Genomic DNA, 20535 nt, shown 5'->3' on the forward strand with positions numbered 1-20535 from the left:
GTGACACGTTGTTCGGTGTTGGAGTTAAACAGGCTAGTTGGGTTACAACGTATAAAGTCTTAGTTGAAAAGCCGTTCGTATCAATATTTCACGAAACACCAAAGTGCTGTGTTGTAGAATCCAGCCCTGTGTTTAATTATCCGTCAAAGGTTTAATTGTAATATTACGTCACGGAGAGATTAATTATAATCTTATTCATATCATCATTTGTTGACTGTTTACCAGTTGTCATAAATAATAGTGTATTAATAGCACTTTACATACACTGCTAATCTTGTTTGTTGTTATTCAGGTCGTTTTCAGTTTTATTTTGATGGAATATTACAGCTCACGTGCATTAACAGGTTGTTGTTTTTCATCTTAAGACTGTACATCTTTGAACTTTGTAATTTACGCAAACACCTCTTGTCAGCGAGTACTTGAATTTTTTGTGTGTTTTTTTTTAACGTTTTCGTAAATTTTGACGAACAAGTAGGAAATAATCATCGGTGAAGAATTTCTAGCCGAGGTCGATAAGTGTAATAATGTCAAAGTGGGAGAAAAAAAAACACAGAACCTGAGAAGTTTAAGTTTCGTCACTTTTAAAAGCGTCTGAGAATACGAAAATGGACAGAATAACTAGGTGAACAAAATTTCTTTCGCATTAAAAACATCAAACTGTCATAGTATATTACGTCTAATGTTTCAGTATTACGAACTTGTAACAACCATGGTTTCGAATACGAACTGAAAACTATTTCCGGCAAGAAGACCTGGTATGGCCTGATGGTTCGAGCACTCGATTGCGAATTCGAATCTCACAATCAAGAACGTTCGCTTTGTCAGCCGTGGATTCGTTATAATATTATTGTTAATCCCTTTATTCGGAGAATAATGTTGACTAGTTGCTTTCCCTCTAGTTTACCACTTCTAAATTAGAAACGGCTCCTGCAGATAGCTTAAGTAGCTTTAGGCGAAATGTAATAAACAGAAACAGCTCCTTAACAAACAGTATAGAACAATAATCATATTACATTCTAGATCTCACAGAAAATATAGAGTACAATTGAGCACAATATACGAATGAGGAAAGTCTCTATAAAGTAACTTTAAACATGGTGTATAAATTGTTTGTTTTTGAATTTCGCACAAAGCTACTCGAGAGCTATCCGTGCTAGCCGTCCCTAATTTAGCAGTGTAAGACTAGAGGGAAGGCAGCTAGTCATCACCGCCCACCGCCGACTCTTGGGCTACACTTTTACCAACGAATAGTGGGATTGACCGTAACATTATAACGCCCCCACGGCTGAAAGGGCGAGCATGTTTGGCGCGACGGGGATGCGAACCCGCGACCCTCAGATGAATACGCGACCCAAGCCTTAACAGGCTTGGCCATGCCGGGCCTATGGTGTATGAACGAGAAGGGTCTCTACAAAAAGGAGGTTAGTAAAGTGCATGTTGTTGTTTTTCCACTTATCATTACTTCGAGTTGGCAAGATAAATTGAGTAGTATAAGTAATCAGAGAAAATTAAAAGATACATAATTATTAAAAATTATTGAAATTGGCTAACAAATAAAATTAACTTCCATAGGGTTTCTTCAAAGGCGTGGCTTATCTGTAAACATTCTGTCTGTTTATAATGTGTGTATGGTTGACATTAATCAAGGTTTCTTCAAAGGCGTAGTTTATTTTATGACTAAAAATCAAGTTAATGAGTGGTTTATAATCTGCTGATCTGTAAAAAAGTCACTTTACGTTTCATTTAATACTAATCAAGGTAAGTTCGAGGGTAAGTTCCATTTTTCATTCTTCTTATAGTTAGCACAGACATCCTAATTTACATATTACTCCTCATGCAGGAACCAGACTTTAGGTTTGCTTGTTTTGGAATATTCGGGCAGAGTACTAGTACTTAAGTACTCAAATCCAATCTGCGTTAGCCGTCCATAATCTTCAACTAGTGGTCTATAGCAATATTTTGCTGTTTGTTTGATGAACACGAAGCTAAAACAATGTGGTATATGTAACGCGGTTATTGAATCCAGATTTTTGGCGTTAGAATCCCCCAGTTTTCCAGACGAGCACCCGGAGGACAGCAATGATTCTCAGTGTTTTAAAGCTGTCATACCATTTTCAAAGTTAGTACAAATTAATGCATTCTATGATTCTGATACTCGCTCCCCCCAAGAAAAAGGTATTTTATTTTATATTAATAAATACTAATTTTTAAACAGTGACAAGGAAATAGTTTTTCTTTATTTTACCCTTGTAGGGAAGGTACATAGTCAATATCTCAACACCAACTCGTGGGCTACTGAACAAATATTGGTGTCTGACCATCACCCTTATAACGCTTAAGAACTGGCGATGGGCTATTTATCAGTCTATTTGTTCAAAATTCCCCCTTCAGTGGCACATCGGTATGTCTGCGAACTTATAACACTAGAAACTAGGTTTCGATACTCGTGGTGTGCAAAGCACAGATAGTCCATTTGTGTTTAATTACAAAGAAACAAACTTTTAAAAAACAAAATTACAGAAATAAAAACTTAGTGTAACTTTGTTCAAAGTTAGAATAAGAAGAAAAGCAACCTTTAGTACCCATAGTGAACCATTTCTAGTAGCCTGTTACATTTTTTTCTTGTTCTGTCACATTAAAAGGACAACTATCTTTACTCGATTGGCTGCATACAGTGAAAGGTAACTTTGGATTTGTTTGTTTCGTTTTTGAATTTCGCGCACAATTACACGAGGGCTATCTGTGCTAGCCGTGCCTAATTTAGCAGTAATAGACTCGAGGAAGGCAGGTAGTCATCATCACTCACCGCCAACTCTTGAGCTACTCTTTTACCAACGAAAAGTGTGATTAACGCCCACATGGTTGAAAGGGTGACTGTGTTTAGTGCAACAGAGATTAGAATCCTCAACCCTCAGATTACGAGTGGAGCGCCCCAATCACCCTTCCATGCTAGGCTACGGGTAACTTTGGATGCGGAACATTGTGTATTTGAGCATCGTTATTTGCTATTAATTGTTATGATTTTAATCCATGTGCTTTACAAAGAAAGGTTAAATCTTACAGACGCTTTATTCTCATGTATACAGTATATACTGCTTTAATAAGGTGCGAATATCCTTTTAAATATTCTTGTTTGTACTCAAGTTTTATGAGTACAAATTTTTACTGTGGGGGAAGCCTCTTGTTCCTGGCCTATTTGTCTGATTATTTTATTTCATCATCCAAGGTAATGAGATGTGTTAGGTTATTTATTTTTTTTTTTTGGGGGGGGGATGATGATGATATAAGTAATTAATTTTACATTAAATTTTTGGATCACCAATCAAAGTAGAAAGCTGCCCCTGAAAAAGCTTTAGAGAAAAAAATGTTGAGTGAATTAAAAAGTTTTTGGTTTTAATTTCTTTTGTTGTTAGAGGTTACGGGTTACGTGTTTATCTAAGAACCAGGCGTCTCGTCAGATCGAACGTGGTGTACCCACGTTTTACGCTTTTCTTTTCTATTGTCTACAAGTATTCATACTTCGGCTGAGATCTGCCATTCCCTTAATGTTCCAACTACGTTGAAAATTATCGCTATTTTCCTTTTGTACGAAATAATGTTTTCTTGTTTTTTATGCGTGTGAATTTCGAGCAAAGCTACACGAGGGCTATCTGCGCTAGCCGCTCTAATTTATCAGTGAGGGACTAGAGAGAAGGCCGGTAGTCATCACCACCCACCGCCAACTATTGATCGTCACATTATAACGCTCCCAGGGCTGAAAGGGTAAGTATGTTTGGTGGCACATGTGGGACATCGGAACATGTTGCGAGTGGAGCGCCACAACCACCTGGCCATGCGAACGAAGTAATGAAACATAAAACTAAGTTAATTATATACCATTTGAAGAGTATCATTTCGACGTTGAAAGGTATGTTTTGCACGAGAGCTAATAACGAGTGTTGTAACTCTCATACTTTTTTAGTATTATTAAGTTCCGTGCTTTAACTTCACTATTTTGTATTGAAAATTCTTGAAAATGACAGGTTAGCATTTTTGTTCTCGTTTTCATAATTCATAGGTACTGTAAGACTACAACCACTGATGATACTGTATTACTTGTATGTAGTAGAGCCAAATACTATCTTGGATTAACATCTTTAATTAATATGTTAGTGTTAACTCTAAAACAGGACATGTTTCTGTGATGTACGTATTGACTCTTGGATGTGATTTTAGATTATCATTGGACAACTGAAGGCACAGAATGTATAGCTATGAAACTATCGATCAAGTCAGTAATTTTTCACACAGTAGATACACAAACAGTAAGTGACTCTTGGACAGTATTGGAGAAGCTCTAAGATTGATATGCATCTGGGTATATTTTGTAAGTCACGACAGTGACGTGTATTGAAGTGGTTAGGAAATAGAAAAAACACAATATAGCAATAAATTCTATCTAAACTATATAAAATAACTCAAAAAGATTCTCGAATAGTTTTCTAAGTGGTCGTAGTGTATGATTTTCGCAATGAGAACCAATCTGACCGGATCCTACGTTCCCAAGATCAGGGATTCGAAACTGGGTTAAGAACGATTTGGTTCCTTTCATTCAACAATAAACTTGGAAGATTATGACCCTAAAATTCGGGCTCGATCCAAACGGTGAACACAACACAGATAAACCATTGTCCAACTTAATTTTGTCTGGCATGACCGAATGGATAGCGTGTCTAATTGTGAAACCAAGGGTTCATGGTTCTCAGCCAGTTGACGCAAAAACTCGCTCTGGACTTTTAGTGCTGTGGGCACGCAGTAAGAGTGGCGGTCAAACTCCATTAATCAGTTTGGGTGAGAGTTGGCGATGGTTGCTTTTCTTCAAATGTATCAGTTTAAAAGTACGGGCAGTTATTCGCTTGTATTCCTCTGTGTAGTTTGTCGTAGATGTTCTGCGATAAAAAATGGATTATTTGTGTATATCAGTATAATATGTCGCCACAGATACAGTCCATTGTTTGGTGCTTATATATTTGTTTCCAGGCGAATTCCTGAGCAATTGTCAGCGTGCTACAGCTATAACCTGAGAATTATGTCACAGCCTTGGATATTCACACAGATTATTAAACCATGTAGAAACAAAAGACAAATCATTTAGAAAAAGGAATTTTTCAACATTCTATGTGGAAGTAAAAAAACTGCACAGTAGAGTGTTTACGATGGCAAAGGGCTCAGAAAACATTCACAAAGTAAATAATGTGATTGAAAAAAAAAGAGAACCCTCGGACTCGAAGTGCCACAGCTAATACCATTAATGATATGATGAACTAGGATTTGAAGTTGGTGAAATTTTATAAATCAGAGAGTGCATGAGTTTTCAACAAAACCTCCAAACCAGTGTCTATTTTTATGGGAAGAAGGAAACAGGAATCACAGAAATCTCGTTCCATTAAATATACAACTGTAGAATTCCTCTGATGTAGCTCCAACAGACTTTTGGGCCTCTGTGTTTCATGAACGTGGACTTGAAAGTCTACATTCACGTACAGTGGAAAGTTTGTAGAAACTTTGTCAAACTGTTAGGCCTGCCATAGCCAGGTGGTCAGGACGCTCGACTCGTAATCTGAGGGTCGCGAGGTCGAATCCTCGTTACAATCCTCGTAATGGCTGTACATGTTGCACAATTCAAAATCTAGTTCCTCGTTTCTATAAAACCGTTTACTCAGCTGTTTTCTCGAATTAAGTCGAGGAAGGCGCAACGAATTTTACTTGCCGCTGTAAGATAGTCATGTGTTCTATCAACTTCAACACTTCTACTATTCTGTGTAAGAGAAACACGGCCCAATCAATCCCCTATACTCCACATCTTCGTGACCAAACCTGTTGAGAGGTGAAAACGTGATTGTATGCAGGCTAACAGATCATGCCCTGTATTAAAGTACATTTTTTGGTCCTAACTTGAAACCGTGACACCTCTATATCCCCCTTTCCCGGAATTAAGTATTATCTATACACAGACTGGGTGTTAAAATGAGTTTAAAATAGAAATGGGAATTTAAAAAGAAGCGTTTTTTATTGAAACCTTTGGGAGCAATATGTTTGCTTGAAGATTTAATCATCAGCAAGTGACTACATTAAATAGTGTGACGTGAAGAATAAACGAAAGCAATCTGGTAAAACTTAGCAAAGACAATTCATTGGGCTTTATGCATTCGTGAATGTTGTGCACACAAACTAGACGTTTGTATATAACAATCACTGAAACTCCAGTAATTTCATCTTGCGATTACACAGGGACATTAGTTGGTGAGGACACTGTACTTCCTTTATGTCAACTAAGGCATCTTTTGGTCTTAAAGCTGATATGTATTGAAACAATAGATTTTGTTGTGATGATTTTGTTAATATTAGCATATACTTTTGATTTATTATAGAAAGTCTTAAAGAAGGCTGCAAATTATTTTGCAACAATATTAGGAAGAGTTATGCAAGCCGTCCGTAATTTACGAGTGAAAGTGTGTGTGTGTGTCTTTTCTTATAGCAAAGCCACATCAGGTTACCTGCTGAGCCCATCGACGGGAATCGAACCCCCGATTTTAGCGTTGTAAATCCGTAGACTTACCGTTGTACAAACGAGTGAAAGACTAGATGGGAGGCGGTTAGTTATCACTACCCACCGCTAACTGTTGTGTCGAACTATTCTTTTTCCAATGAATAGTAGGATTGTGGCTTATATTATAATGTTTCCAGGGTGGTAAGGGGATTCACGGCCCTCAGATTATGAAGCAAGCGCCTTAACCACCTATGTTATCAGTAAGTGACTAGGATTTTTTTTAGGCCTGACACCAATTATAACTAATATCCTCTCGAGATTCTTTGCAATGCCTGTTCTGGCGATGGTTTGATGATGGACAGTGCGGTATTCAGATATGAAAAACATCTTAGTGCCTGTATTCGCGATTAAACAAACACTATTTTTTTGCGAAGTGCTTTTAACCTCCTGATATGTTGTACAGCAAAGCCACATTGGGCTATCTGCTGTGTCCATCGCGAGGAATCGTATCCCAGATGTTAGCGATGTAAGTCCACTGCCCCACCGGCTTTACTTCTGACGGCCTTTCACAAACACACACACACACACGTGTAGTTGGGAACAAGAAGTACATGTAACAATTGGAACCAAAGATAAGTAAGTGAATACAGCCTTAACAATTGGAACCAAAGGAAAGTAAGTGAATACAGCCTTAACAATTCTCGTCATCATACCTCGAGCAGCTTCGCAAGAAATTCAAACAAATAAGAATAACTTGCGATTTTACGTTAATATTCTTAGAGTAAAAATATTATGTAGCTGCTTTGTATTTAAAGTCGAGATAATCAGGGACAAACAACTGACCTATCACCTTGACCTATAATGGAAAATAGCAAGTACTAAAATGTAGTAAACACGTTTATATAAAAACAAAGAAACATATATCCTACACAACACAATGCCCCTCAGTGGCACAACGGTATTTTTGCGAGCTCACACCACTAGAAACCGGGTTTCGATACTCGTGGTGGGCAGAGCACAGATAACTAATTGAGTAGTATTGTACCTAATTCGAAGTAAACAACACGATACAGTGCATAAACAACATTTTTCCGTACACATCAGTACAGTAATAGTTGACCTTAGATTAACCTTGTAAACTGATCTGTGTGCACAGTATTTTGACTGGATCACATCAATGCCTGAAATGGAGTGTGGGATCAAGTTGTGAATGATTAAAGATGCTTTCTCTGTGCATTCTGACATCTGCAGCTATAGTGGACAAGTATCACCGTGAAATTATTTAAATTTACCCGCTGATATTACTTAACCATAAGGCTTTTCTTTATATACAAAAGCGAACAAAACTCTAGGCGGTTACTCAATCATAGGACTCTTAAACAAAGTTTATCTTTTAAAGCAAGCTGTATTTTTTCATTTATTTATTTTTTAACCGCAAGAATTTCAAATCAAAATTAGCCTTATTTATTATCTTGGGAAGACCTCATGTCGATATGATGAATACAACTCATTTACTGAATCATTCCAGTCTTTTTCGTCGAAGTTAATTTTGGGCATACCCTATTGATTGTATGTTAGTTACACTAATCCTAAAGGCTACTTGAATAATTTATTGAACAAATATTTCATTTTTAAATAATCACGATGAGCTAAGACTGCTTTTCACTGACCCCTCTACTGGTGATACACGTTAATGTTCAATTATTAAACTTTTATTATAAGAAATTATTTACCTTTGAATTTAGAAATAAACGTTTGCAGTTACGGTATCAACATATGTTTAAAATATGGATCTTGAAATTGGTTCATTCATAGACCGCTACTTCATGTAGGCGTTTTTTGTTTTTGTTTTTTATACTATGTTGATTTTTATATATTTTCTTAATGTATCAGTAACGTCAGTTTTTCTCTTAAGACAGACCTGGCATGGCTTAGGGGTTAGGGCACTCGATTGCAGGTCAAGAGTTCAAATCTCGAAACCTAACTTAAACACCTATCAGCCGGGGGGACGTTGAAATGCTATTACCAATCCCACTATTTGTTAGTAAAGAGTAACTCAAGAGTTGACTAGCAACTCTTCTTCCAGTCTATTAGTTTTAAATTTGTGACGGCTAACGCAGATATCTCTCGAGTAGCTGGCTTTACACGAAATTCGACAAACAAACTGCAAAATCTTTTATAACTAACGCTACACAGTCATTACAACTTCTTGTAATTTATTAATCGTCTTCCTTCTTTTGAATAAACATTACTGATGTCAGTAAAAGGATAATAAAACAATCATAAAAATATGTAAAAAATGTACACATGCTTATGTTACTCGCGGCACGAGTTGACTCTGGGGAAGAACTCTGTGGATGCGTGAAAAGGGTGACAGTCAGTGTCTTAGTATGGACATTGGGTGCGGTTCTGGTTACCGGGTACCGTCTCTCTGGTCAGCTGCTCAAAATTAGGGACGTTGGCAGATAACTTTAGCAGCCTTTCCATAAATACAAAAATATAATTAAACTTTAATTACAACTAGTAGATACAACTATCCCCCAACTCAGTGGAACAGCGGTATGTCTGTGGTCTTACACCGCTAGAAACTTGGTTTCGATACCCGTGGTGGGCAGAGCCCAGATAGCCCATTGTGTAGCTTTGTGCTTGACTTAATATAACAGTTGCAAATATTACCGCAGTAGAGTGTAATTGTTGGTGGTAATTCAAGTTTTATTGTACATGAAAAACTCTGGCTTGTGTTTTTTTCTAACTTGTGCACAATTCTGACTCCAAGAAAAAATTTCAAAAATGTCATACCCGTAAAATTGAAATACGTCGTAAATGTTTTCGTATACATTAGTTAACGCTGGTTCTAAAAGCTTAGCTACTTTTTCAGGAATATTTATTTTGTCTGTATCGTGCAAACACGAAATATTAATAGACAAACGTATGTGAACCTTTTAAGGATGAAAAATATAATACTACACTCGAAACTTTCGATACTTTGTTAAGTACGTGTGGTTTAAGAATATTCATGGGTTCTTTAAAGCGAAGATTCAGAATTTTCGTCCCCGTAAAGAAGTAAAAACTTGCTTATGTGGAGTGGGAATTCTCGTATCACCTAACCTGTTTTAAACGGCAGACTCATGACACACTGTGAAAACGCTCATATCTAAACGTGTGCGGAGCTCAGTTTCATGAACAGTTCGTTTAAACCACACGCCTCAATTCTGCATCTGTGTGGTAATAACTGTAAGTTAAATTTAAAAATATGGTTATTTTTATTTTTTAATTTTACATTTTAACCGCTACTATGCGAATTTTTCCGAATGAGCCGTTTTTAAATTTTTTGAGGGTTGATGCTTCAGAAAAACCCCCAAAAAACAGATCGGTTGCTAAGGGACCTTCATTGATTTTTGTTAGGGTAATCTAAATAACGTACAACTTAATGCACGGTTATCGTGGGGTTGATTAGAGAAGGATCAGGACAGTTTGTCATTTGTGCATTGGTTGGCTGCCCCCTAGTGGCACAGCATTATGTCTTCAGACTTATAACGCTAAAAACCTTGTTTCGATACCGACAATGGGCACAGTACAGACAGGCTATTGTTTTTAACTACAAATAAATATATATATGGCTATATATATGTGTGTGTGTGTGTAAACACACGTTTAGAATGCACGAAAATTACATGTGATGTAATAATCTATATATACATTCATCAGTATAAAGTAAACTGCTAAATATGCTGAACAACTTGTGCACTTACAACATTATCAAACACATACTTATGGACATATTAAATACAAGTGATTAATACAGAGCAAATTGCAGTATGACAGGAAACACTATCAAAAGATACCTGTATGTAGAGAAAGTGACAAACAAAATAAAACAGATATGACTCAGATAATGAAAATCAAACAGGAAACAAAAAGGGTTTGGAAAGTTAAGGGCCTTGACAAGTGTTAAAAATGGTCTCTAATTTAGAAATTACTTACGCTCCAAGGAAGAAAGAAGTGAATCTGTCTGTACGCGTATGTATGATCTTGATATAAATTAGTTGCTAAACTACGCCTCGTATTTCTTTACATTCTTATTTTTACGTCAGTATTATGCAACTCCATGATGGTCTACACACGCACATGCATAAACTATGGGTAACATATGTAGTTTAAATTAATTTCTCTAGTTTTTTAAAGTAATTATTTCTACAAACCTACCGCACACGCACACACATACACATACGAGCATAAATTTACTCTCATCAATTTGTGTGGAAATATATGCGTCAAGATATACGAGATAAACATAGTGGGGAGAAAGGGGGGGGGTACGAAACCACTGGATTAAATGAACGTGGAACATGATAGATTGATACAGTTTTAGTGGCTGATATTTGATTAAAATAAACAACTGCTTTCACCTAAATGAAATAATACGTTACGTATATATTTATTTACAATGTTCTCGAGCACGCCTTGCCTGTTGTAGGTCTGCTGTTGCCCGACATGCCGCCCCATCTCCCGTTTTCAACAAAGAATTTGTGATTAATTATATGAACTTTTCATAATTCCAAGCACACGATAATAGGCAAACGTTGGTTTACTTGGCTCGGTGGGGACGATCGTAAAACGCATAATGCTGATGTACGTGGATCCGTGTTTATACACAAACAGGATGTTACAGTCGTGACTTATAGTTTCGTTATATTTATCTGTTTCTTTTTCTATTTCATTAGTATTTCAATTCACTGGCCACCAAATTAGTGTAGCATTGACTCTTTTTCCTTGTTCTAGAATTGGAACAGTTAATGTGATTATTGTGAATGCTCGTGTGTCGTCGAATATAATGAACGCCCTTTTAATCTATGTATACAATTTCCATATATTCCTATTACCTGCAACCTGCAGACAATATAGTTGCCAATTACGAGCTTCCTCGTGGAGTATTGGGGTGAAGGGGGGATAGGGAAGAATTCTATGTATGTTTAGCCATAGATAGAACAGTGATTAACGCAGCCTGATAACAGCATATTCCTCCTCCCATTTTCTTTTTCCTTGTACAGCCGATATTTACAGGTTACGAAAAGAGCAGCTTTATCGATTGAAATTTAAGTTTAAAGGTTAAACAAGTTTCATTAGGTCTGAGCCAATGAGCTGTTTGTATTCTTTTCAGCTATGTAACTGAGATAAGTCCCTTACACACACACACATACCCAGATGCACAGAAGCTCAACAGCAAATCTGCAGGCTCACAGCACTAAAATTAAAAAAAATCTGGTTTCGATACCCTACAGATGACCTATGGTGTAGCTTCGTGCTTAAATACAAAGAAATAGATTAGAAAATATTATCGATATTGCTATAAACTGGTAACGCCACCCCTTGGATGTTTTTGAAGTTATCGAGATTACTAATAAAACTGTACGTACCTAATTGACCCCCATCCTCCATATTAGTTTAAAAATTGTACACCGTCTTATCCTTTTTGAAGTTGACTATCCAGAAACTTTAAAAATGAATTCAATTTAAACTCAGATATAACTATATCATACTTTTAATAAAATTAGGCTACAGCAGAGTTATATCATGTTTCCACTAATAGCAGGTTCATTATTTTATCCAAGAGTGATTTACAAGAAATGGTCTTAGAAAATATCAGACTAACAAAGTAAGCACCGTGTTTGGTAATGTTTAGCATAAAATACTTAAGTTCTGCTGCGAATTTCAAAGGTAAGCTTACGATTCACAGAAGCACTCGTATCCAAAAATGCTTCTGTAGGTATCCCAGGGTGGACCGCACCAGGATACAAGTCCCGTGTGCCAAGATGAGTTCCACTAAGTTGTGAGCTGGTGATATGAAAACAGTTTTACACATGGCGCCCTCCAGTGAGTTAAAAAACACAACATTCTGTGCCATATTTAGGTTCAGTGGACTCTAAACACCTAACCCCAGACTCTCCATTCTTCTTGGTGCGTTTTTCTCCTCTTGACCGGGGGGCTACATTATACAGATAAGAACATCCCTAGGCCACCACGAGTCCACTTGCCAACCTCCTATATCACTCCACAGGATGTTTTAGAAATGCGTTCCAAATTTAGTATAGATCAATAAAATAGGTGGGTCAGATTCGAACACCGAAATCCCTATGTCACTTCACAGGACACTTAAGAATGCTTTCAAATTTTGGAAGAACACAGTAGAATGGGAGGGATGTTAGATAAGGGTGATCAGATCCGAACGCCGGATCTCTGCCACTCCATAAAATTCCCTCAAGATGCTTTCGACGTTGTTAGAAATCACTAGAATATGGGGAAGGGGTAAAATAGGGGATCAGACCTGAATGTAGAATCCCCTCTGTTATTACTCCCCGAAGTCCTAAAGGTACACAAAAAGAGTGATTGAAATAGGTGTGGACGTGAAGGACGGATTTGTAAACGAAACTTCAGCTTTCTCTCTATACACATTTATATAGATAGATTACATACCACCTTAACATGTTCACATGTGGCAAGTGAAATAAAAGAACAAAACATCTCCTGTAAAAATTGTCAGTAATAATCTTCGCATCTATAAGTAATTTACCCCTTCTAATTTTTTAAGTTTAATCTTAACTGTTGTTTCCTCATCCCATTTTGTGGCCCAGTGGTTAACATACAGAACTGTGGATCAGCTTACTTAACTTTTGAGTCACTAAAAACAAAATAAAACTGCTACCTTTTTTTCACGAGGGGTCGTTATTATAACGATGGTTAATTTTCTGTATTCGATCAGACAAGAGTAGCCTAAGGGTTGGCGGTGGTTATGATGTTGACTGTCTTCATCCTTTCAGTCTATCAGTTTAAAATTAGACACAGATGACTGTTGAATAATTTTGCGCTAATGTCCACAAACAACCTTGTTTTAGTCTTCTCACTCTCTTCGTCTAGTAATTGAAAGTCTCCTTATTTTCAGTCTTTCCACTTTCCTTGTCTTACTGTTGAAAGTCCTCTTAATTTCAGTGTTCTCACTCTTCTTGTCTTATCATTGAAAGTTCCCTTGTTTCAGTTTCCTAATGTTCCTCCTCGTCTTGTTATAGAAGTTAACTTCTGTTTCCGGTTGTCTGTCCTTGTCTGTTCTGAATCTACTTCCTCTTTCACTCCTCTCACTCGACTTACTTATTTTTGAATTCCATGTTTTGTTTCAAATTTCTCCACTTTAATTATTTATTTCGTCCTTGTTTTAAAGCTTCTTACGTTATTCTTCAAAATTATCTTTTCACTTACTCTACCTGCAATTGAAGTCCTCTCCTCATAGCCTACCTGATTCCAATCGCCAGTCGCGATTCCCACCATACTTTTGAAACCTGCCCTTGATATATATATATATGCAAAAACGGCTCGTTTGGGTTGAGAAAATATTTTACATAGAAGAGCGAACAACGTTTCGACCTTCTTCGGTCATCGTAGTTCGCTCTTCTATGTAAAATATTTTCTCAACCCAAACGAGCCGTTTTTGCATATATATTTCTCTACAAGTGGGTTTTCTCGACATCACTGCCCTTGATATAAGCCCTACCTTATCGTTCGTATATTATTCCAAAAACCGCCTTCTGTTTCCAGTCATCTCACCCGCTCAATACCTTATTATTGTTACCCTCTGCTGACTACAGTATATTGGACAACAAAGTAAAATTACACCCTATAAACACGCGCGCGTGCACACACACACACACACATATCTGTGTGTGTGAGAAAGAGTTTATGTACATAGAAATGCTCGTTTTCTTCTAAAGTAAACAAAACCGCTGAAAGACCGGTTCTTCTAGTTAGTACCAGGATATCCAGAAGGCCTATCGTTATTGTTTGGTTTAGGTCTAAACCTTGACACGGGTGGGCGTGTTTCAGCTAGCCGCTTCTACAAGTAAAATGCTGGCAGGTTCGCTTTTAAAATCTGCAAAACTGAAGGACTATTGTTTGCTTATACCTTGCGATTTATCTACCGCGGATTGTTAAATGTGGGGCTATTTTCTTTGTAGTAAAGAGGTAGTTTTAACACACCAGTGAGAAGTGATTAATTCGCTGAAAACCACAACTCTAAAGACCCTTCCCACACTATCAAAAAGGACTTCGGTTTACTCCTCCAGTGAGAAAATGAGGTAACCGTATCTTTCTATCTGTGAAAAATATGTGATTTATTTAGTTTAGTAAATTAGAATTTGCTTTTCACAGTTTTTATTGGTACATGTATAGAAATAGAATATGTGTGATGTAATGTGGATGGATATGACTTAGTGTGCTAATCTAGTTTCCTTGTTGGTTCAACAACTTCAAAGAACCCAAATGAAACGTTAGTGTTTTAGAAAAGTTGACCTTTAATTCTTAGGAAGATAGATCCACCTGCTGAACGTGGTACTTCTCCGTATTCCTTTGTTTTTGGTCTTATGTTGTTTTTGCTCTTTTATATTATGATGAATTTCCGCTATTTTTCACTGATTTTTCAACGATTTGAAGTATCTGATAGCTATGCAATTTTTGAAAACCATTTAGCATATATTTTTTTCTAATTCAAGTTACGAGGAACCATTGCACATTTCATCTTTTAGTCCCTGACTCTTTATGATGGTGACATAAATAGATTAGTTATTGAGGCTTCCGATAGCACGTGACATTTTGCTGTATACAGTTGGGGTTATACCCATATTGTGTTGTTGAGTGATGCGTATAAGCGTTTACAACAAGTTACCCAAATCTGTAATCGCATTTGGCAAAGTCCTAATACGTTAAGCATTAAATGGTTTTCGTATAATATGTAATGATTAGGCGTCTGCTCATCAGTCACTTAGGCTTAAAGCGAAGAATACGTGTGTCAATGAACTGAAAAGGCTAAGCTACCATATGTGCTTTGTGTTGGATTACTCTGGTTTTAATAATCATATTCAACTGTTAATCACTTTCTGGTGATTAAAAATTTGATAGGCCGTCTTGGTGCAACAACTTTGTCATGTTGGCACGTGTTCTAATTAGTATAGACTAGTTTAACTAGACTGCTACTGAAATATTTGCTAAAAATATAATTAAATATATCATCATGTTTGCAAAAACACACTCCCTGTAAATCATCAAAGTAGCATGATAACTGAACTGAAAGTCCATATGTTTTAAAGGTATATACTAATATGTAAGTGCGTGTCTTGTAATACAAATTAATAGAAATAAATATAATCTATTTAAGTGGAAATGATTTGCTTCAAAAGCTTTCCAGTTTTTCTTCTTCGCTTTTTAGACGATGGGAGGTGGTTGGGAGGGTGTACGAAAGCGCCTTTGTAGCAAGCCTAAATAGAAGAAGAAAACACCTACTGTATTGTAACAAAGAGTACTGATATAACGAACGGAGTGGTAATTCAGAATCTGATGTCGCTCTTCCTAAGCCTTCTTTATCTCTTAGACCTAACTCTGATTTTAAAACATTCAAAATTAAACTCAGATAACAGTACTGATATTTATAAAATTAAATTTCTTTGTGTATGTTGCAGCTACGACTACACTTGCAATCTTAACTGTCTAACCCTTGTTAAAAAAAACCTTTTTTTTTAATTATTTGTTGTAATCGAATAGAAGGTTCGAATATACGGATTGTATCCCGAAGATACTTTCGTTTATTAACAGTAGCAAAATAAGAAAACGTTTAGGTGAATTTCTCTCGATATTTTTCGAACTGGATGTATACAACCTACCCTGTTCAACCTTCAAATAAAAAACTTCGATATTTCGAACTGGATATATACAACCTACCCTGTTCAACCTTCAAATAAATAACTTCGATATTTCGAACTGGATGTATACAACCTACCCTGTTCAACCTTCAAATAAAAAACTTCGTTGCAAAACTATGAAGGAAATCTGTCTTAGTAAATAACGTGCATATTTGTTAGTTGAATGTAGTTAAGATATACAAGTTTTAAATGTTCGTATCTCATTAAAATACATGGGATAATATACTTATAAAGTTTGTTTGTTTGTTTTTTTAATTTAGCGCAAAGCTACTCGAGGGCTATTTGCGTTACCCATCCCTAATTTAACAGTGTAAGACTAAAGGGAAGGCAACTAGTCATAACTACCCACCACTGACTCTTGGGCTACTCTTTTATCAACGAATAGTGGGATTGATTGTTACATTATAACACCCCCACGTCTGAAAGGGCGAGCATGTTTGGTGCGACCGGGATTCGAACCTGTGACCCTCAGATTATGAGTCGAGCGCCTTAACTCACCTGGCCATGCCGTGCCATACTGATAAAGAGGAAAGTTATAAAAACCATAATGTTTCCATTATTAAGGTTCTGCGTATACTGAATCTGTCTTATTTTCTGTTATTTGTTTAATAGCAATTGCTTTCTAGTACTAGAGTTACCAATTTAGCCCATGTTTTGAAGAAAAATGTTAATTCCATTTTTCTAAGACATTTATACATTAAATTGCTTGTATGTCTACGACTTTCGATATTTACAATGTCCAGGATAATATATGAGTTTCGTTGAAAAAAACAAGCATCCATACTGCAATTGGATCTATAATGGGGAAATACATACAACATTTCAGTCTTGCATTTTTGTGTTTTAATAGATGTTTTTTATCATTATTTTACCACCTCTTGATGAATCTTCACCAAATTCGATATGAATGTTTGTTAGGTCTATGGGCAGATACAAGTAAACTATTCTTTTAGATTTTGCGTTTTGCGGTTTTTATGGACATTTTTGTGTGTTTTTTGTTTGCAATTCTATGTAAGAGAAGCAACTTTACATGTCCTAAGATAACCTTTCTTAATGATAAATTTATATACCTTTCATCTAGTTAATGATGAATATATGGACTCCACGTAAAATGGACGTGGATAAGATGAGGGATGAATTTTTTTTTTGTTTTTATTTAAGACAGGTAAAATCACATCTATTTGCCCGGCTTTTGTATAATTTTGTTACTGGAAAATTTAATAGTTCACGACAGAAAATGTATATTACTTTGAGCGACAAATAAATTTGTTCAAAAATTATCTAAGCTATTACTTGGTAAAAATCCTTGTATGTATGTTTGTTTACAATAAGCGAACCACTGGTATGCTCCTTTAGGACCCCAGAGGTAGAGATTTCAGTTGTGACCTACCCATATGTTACTCCTGAAGCACCTATTCCTTCCGCGTACGCTCGGTATGGTCAGGTGGTTAAGGCACTCGACTCGTAACACGAAGGTCGCGGGTTCGAATCCTTGTCATACCAAACATGCTCGCCTTTTCAGCCGTGAGGGCGTTATAACGTGACAGTCAATCTTACTATTCGTTGGTAAAAGAGTAGTCCAAGAGTTGGCGGTAGGTGGTGATGACTAGCTGCCTTCCCTCTAGTCTTACACTACTAAACTAGGGACAGCTAGCGCAGATAGCCTTCGTGTAGCTTTGCGCGAAAGTGAAAAAACAACAAACTTTCCGTAAGTTGAAAGGGTACTTCAGTCTAGTATGCAATACAAGTCAAGTCTGAATTGTTTTATTATAACTGATTCTAATAAGCTCTTTTGAAAGAGTGTCTCAATTTTAAATCAGTATATACACATCCTATATGTAAACAGTTGCTACAACCAAACCAACCAAAAACAGCCGTTCCGACAATCGTTAATTTCTATTATGTTTATGGGATTATACTGTTTCAATTTATGTGTAGTGGGTTTAATGTGTCAATTTTTGTACAGTAGATGTAGAAGATGGTTCACATATTCATGATATTAAAGTTATAATGACAAAGGTTTGGGCCTGCTAATGCTGTAAGTTGGTTAAATGTTTAACGCATTACTGGCAATTTTGGGATGTTGAGAACGTTAATAATTTCTTGTATTTTTAATTGTCTTTGCTCGAGGAAGCTTCAGTGCAGTTTCGAATCGGAAACAGTCAATTTGAAAAACTTGTATGATTGAGTTCAAGTAGAGTAGTTCGCATTAAATGGACTGTCTGAAGTACCTCGAATCTATATGTTTGAGTTCAATTCAGATCAATTGAGTGATCAATCTGTATTGCCTTCGACCTATATGTTTGATCTTAACTACGCTAGTTTGCTTTATGTGGACAGTTTGATGTAGCTCGTACTTTTAGGATTAGGCTTAGCTGTAGTAAAATTTATATTGTGAAAAAAAGTGTTTCTTGTTTTTACTTTTAAACTTGCATCAAGTCAATTATCAGAGACAGTAATACTGTATAGGAAAATATTATATAAAGGTATACGTAATGAAATCCCAATTTATTCGTCATCGTGGTAGTGACAAAATTAATTTGTTGCATGTTGTACGACGAAATACTTTGGTGATTTTATCAATAATCGTTAAAGGGCCTTGTTGCTGTTGCTAATTCATTGAATTCTCAAATGCAGAATACGACAAGGGTAATTTTATTAACTTTGATTTACTCAATCATGACGTATACTGTTGTTTTTTTTCGAGGATTTATACTGGTTTGTTCAAACGTTTAAAATACTGACCATGAGTATATTGTAATACATCAAGCTCTACTCAGTTTTTTAGTTTAACTTTCTGTCATAACATTTAAGACACAGCTCACATGACAACACCGCATTTAAATTAGTGCGATAACACTAAAGCCATAGTTTAAATGATCTTATTAGACATAAATTAGCATGATAAATGTATAAGACTCAGTTTAGAGTGCCTTACTAGGCTTAAATTAGCCTGGCAAGATAAAAATTAATGTATAGGTAATTCTATTAATCTTGAATAAGCAAAATAACATTTGAGACACCATCCAGGTGGCGTTAGTGAATTTAAATAGAAACACTATATATGACTTCAATTTGCCTATAAACAAAATGGATTCGTTTTGTAATAGTTAGGGCTGGTTGTGGCTTACTGCTTAGTGTTAGCGTACGCAAATTATGAATATGAGGATTCATGGTTTGCGACCCATTATTAAAAATACCCTCTCCGCCCTTTAGAACCATAGGTGGGTATATGAAAGTGATTTTCAACTCTATATTCATTCTTATAAGGTCTGAAAGTAGTTTCTGTTGAGTAGCTGCCTTTCTAGTTTTGAACTAGTAATTTTCCCTCTAGTCGACCAGTTTAAAATCAGGAAGATACTTGGCCTTGTGTAACTTTATGCAATTTTCTTATCAATATTTTTCAAAATATTTGAATTAGGAAAGGCCAGAGCTTCTGAAAATAATTAAAATAAAATCATATGCCAAATTATTTGATGACGTTGGTAAAGATGGTTGATGTAGTTAACCAAGTGAAAAAAATATTTTATATCGTGTACGTCAGTAGTCTTGCCCAGTGACTATAATTGTATATAATCAGTACTTATAGACTTTATAGTCTCATCTCTTATTATTTCTAATTGCTTGACATAGGATTTCCGGCTATTGGTTTCGTAAAACATTAATTTAGATGCAGAGCAATATAGATTATTTCCTGTTCCGAGAACCTAACTGTTCCACCATGAAACAACAGTATACACAATAGAGCGTCCTATAGTGCAATAGCATGCAACGCATTGGGTCACTTTTGTCAGCATATACGTACGAACACACAAGCTCACACTTACTGTGCCTTGCGTCTAAAACACCATTCGGGAAAAGCACAAACTTACTCATAAAATACAGGGCATGTTCTGTCTCACAGAGTAAATTCACTCATAAATTGATTGATGAAAAATGAAGATTTAATAAATCAAAGCAATGTGTATGAGGAAAATTATGTGGTGACAAACGAAAGCTCAGCGTATAAAAAAATTCGTTAAGAGAATAACTCACAGTTTTATTACTCTAAAAAAGTGTTTGTACAGCACAAATATGAGGAATATCTCAAAAGTGTTACCATTTAATTCCATGTATTTATTATTTTATTGCTTGGATAACAGAAGTTTAGAAAACTCTTGCTTTCACGGTCGTTCTTACTTTTGTATCAAATCCAATTGTGTAAAATTTGGGTAAACAAATAATCTGATTGTAACTCGGATCATGCACACTTATTGCACTACTAAC

The 20535-nt window shown here is 36.1% G+C and overlaps 1 protein-coding gene across 5 annotated transcripts in view; it reads left to right on the forward strand.

Moving 5' to 3' along the window:
- LOC143223352 (homeobox protein cut-like 1) overlaps positions 1 to 20535 on the forward strand; it is a 403865-nt gene that overhangs the window by 91295 nt on the left and 292035 nt on the right. Inside the window, exon 1 of one of the 5 annotated variants that reach the window (XM_076451255.1) lies at positions 14266 to 14652. The exons of the other annotated variants lie outside the window; for them this stretch is intronic. The gene's annotated coding sequence lies outside the window, so the exon portion shown is untranslated. Of the gene's footprint in view, positions 1 to 14265; positions 14653 to 20535 lie in introns of those variants that run through there. 5 annotated transcript variants of the gene reach the window in all.

The sequence above is a fragment of the Tachypleus tridentatus genome, chromosome 1, assembly GCF_004210375.1.
Source record: "Tachypleus tridentatus isolate NWPU-2018 chromosome 1, ASM421037v1, whole genome shotgun sequence".
Lineage (NCBI taxonomy): Eukaryota > Metazoa > Arthropoda > Merostomata > Xiphosura > Limulidae > Tachypleus > Tachypleus tridentatus.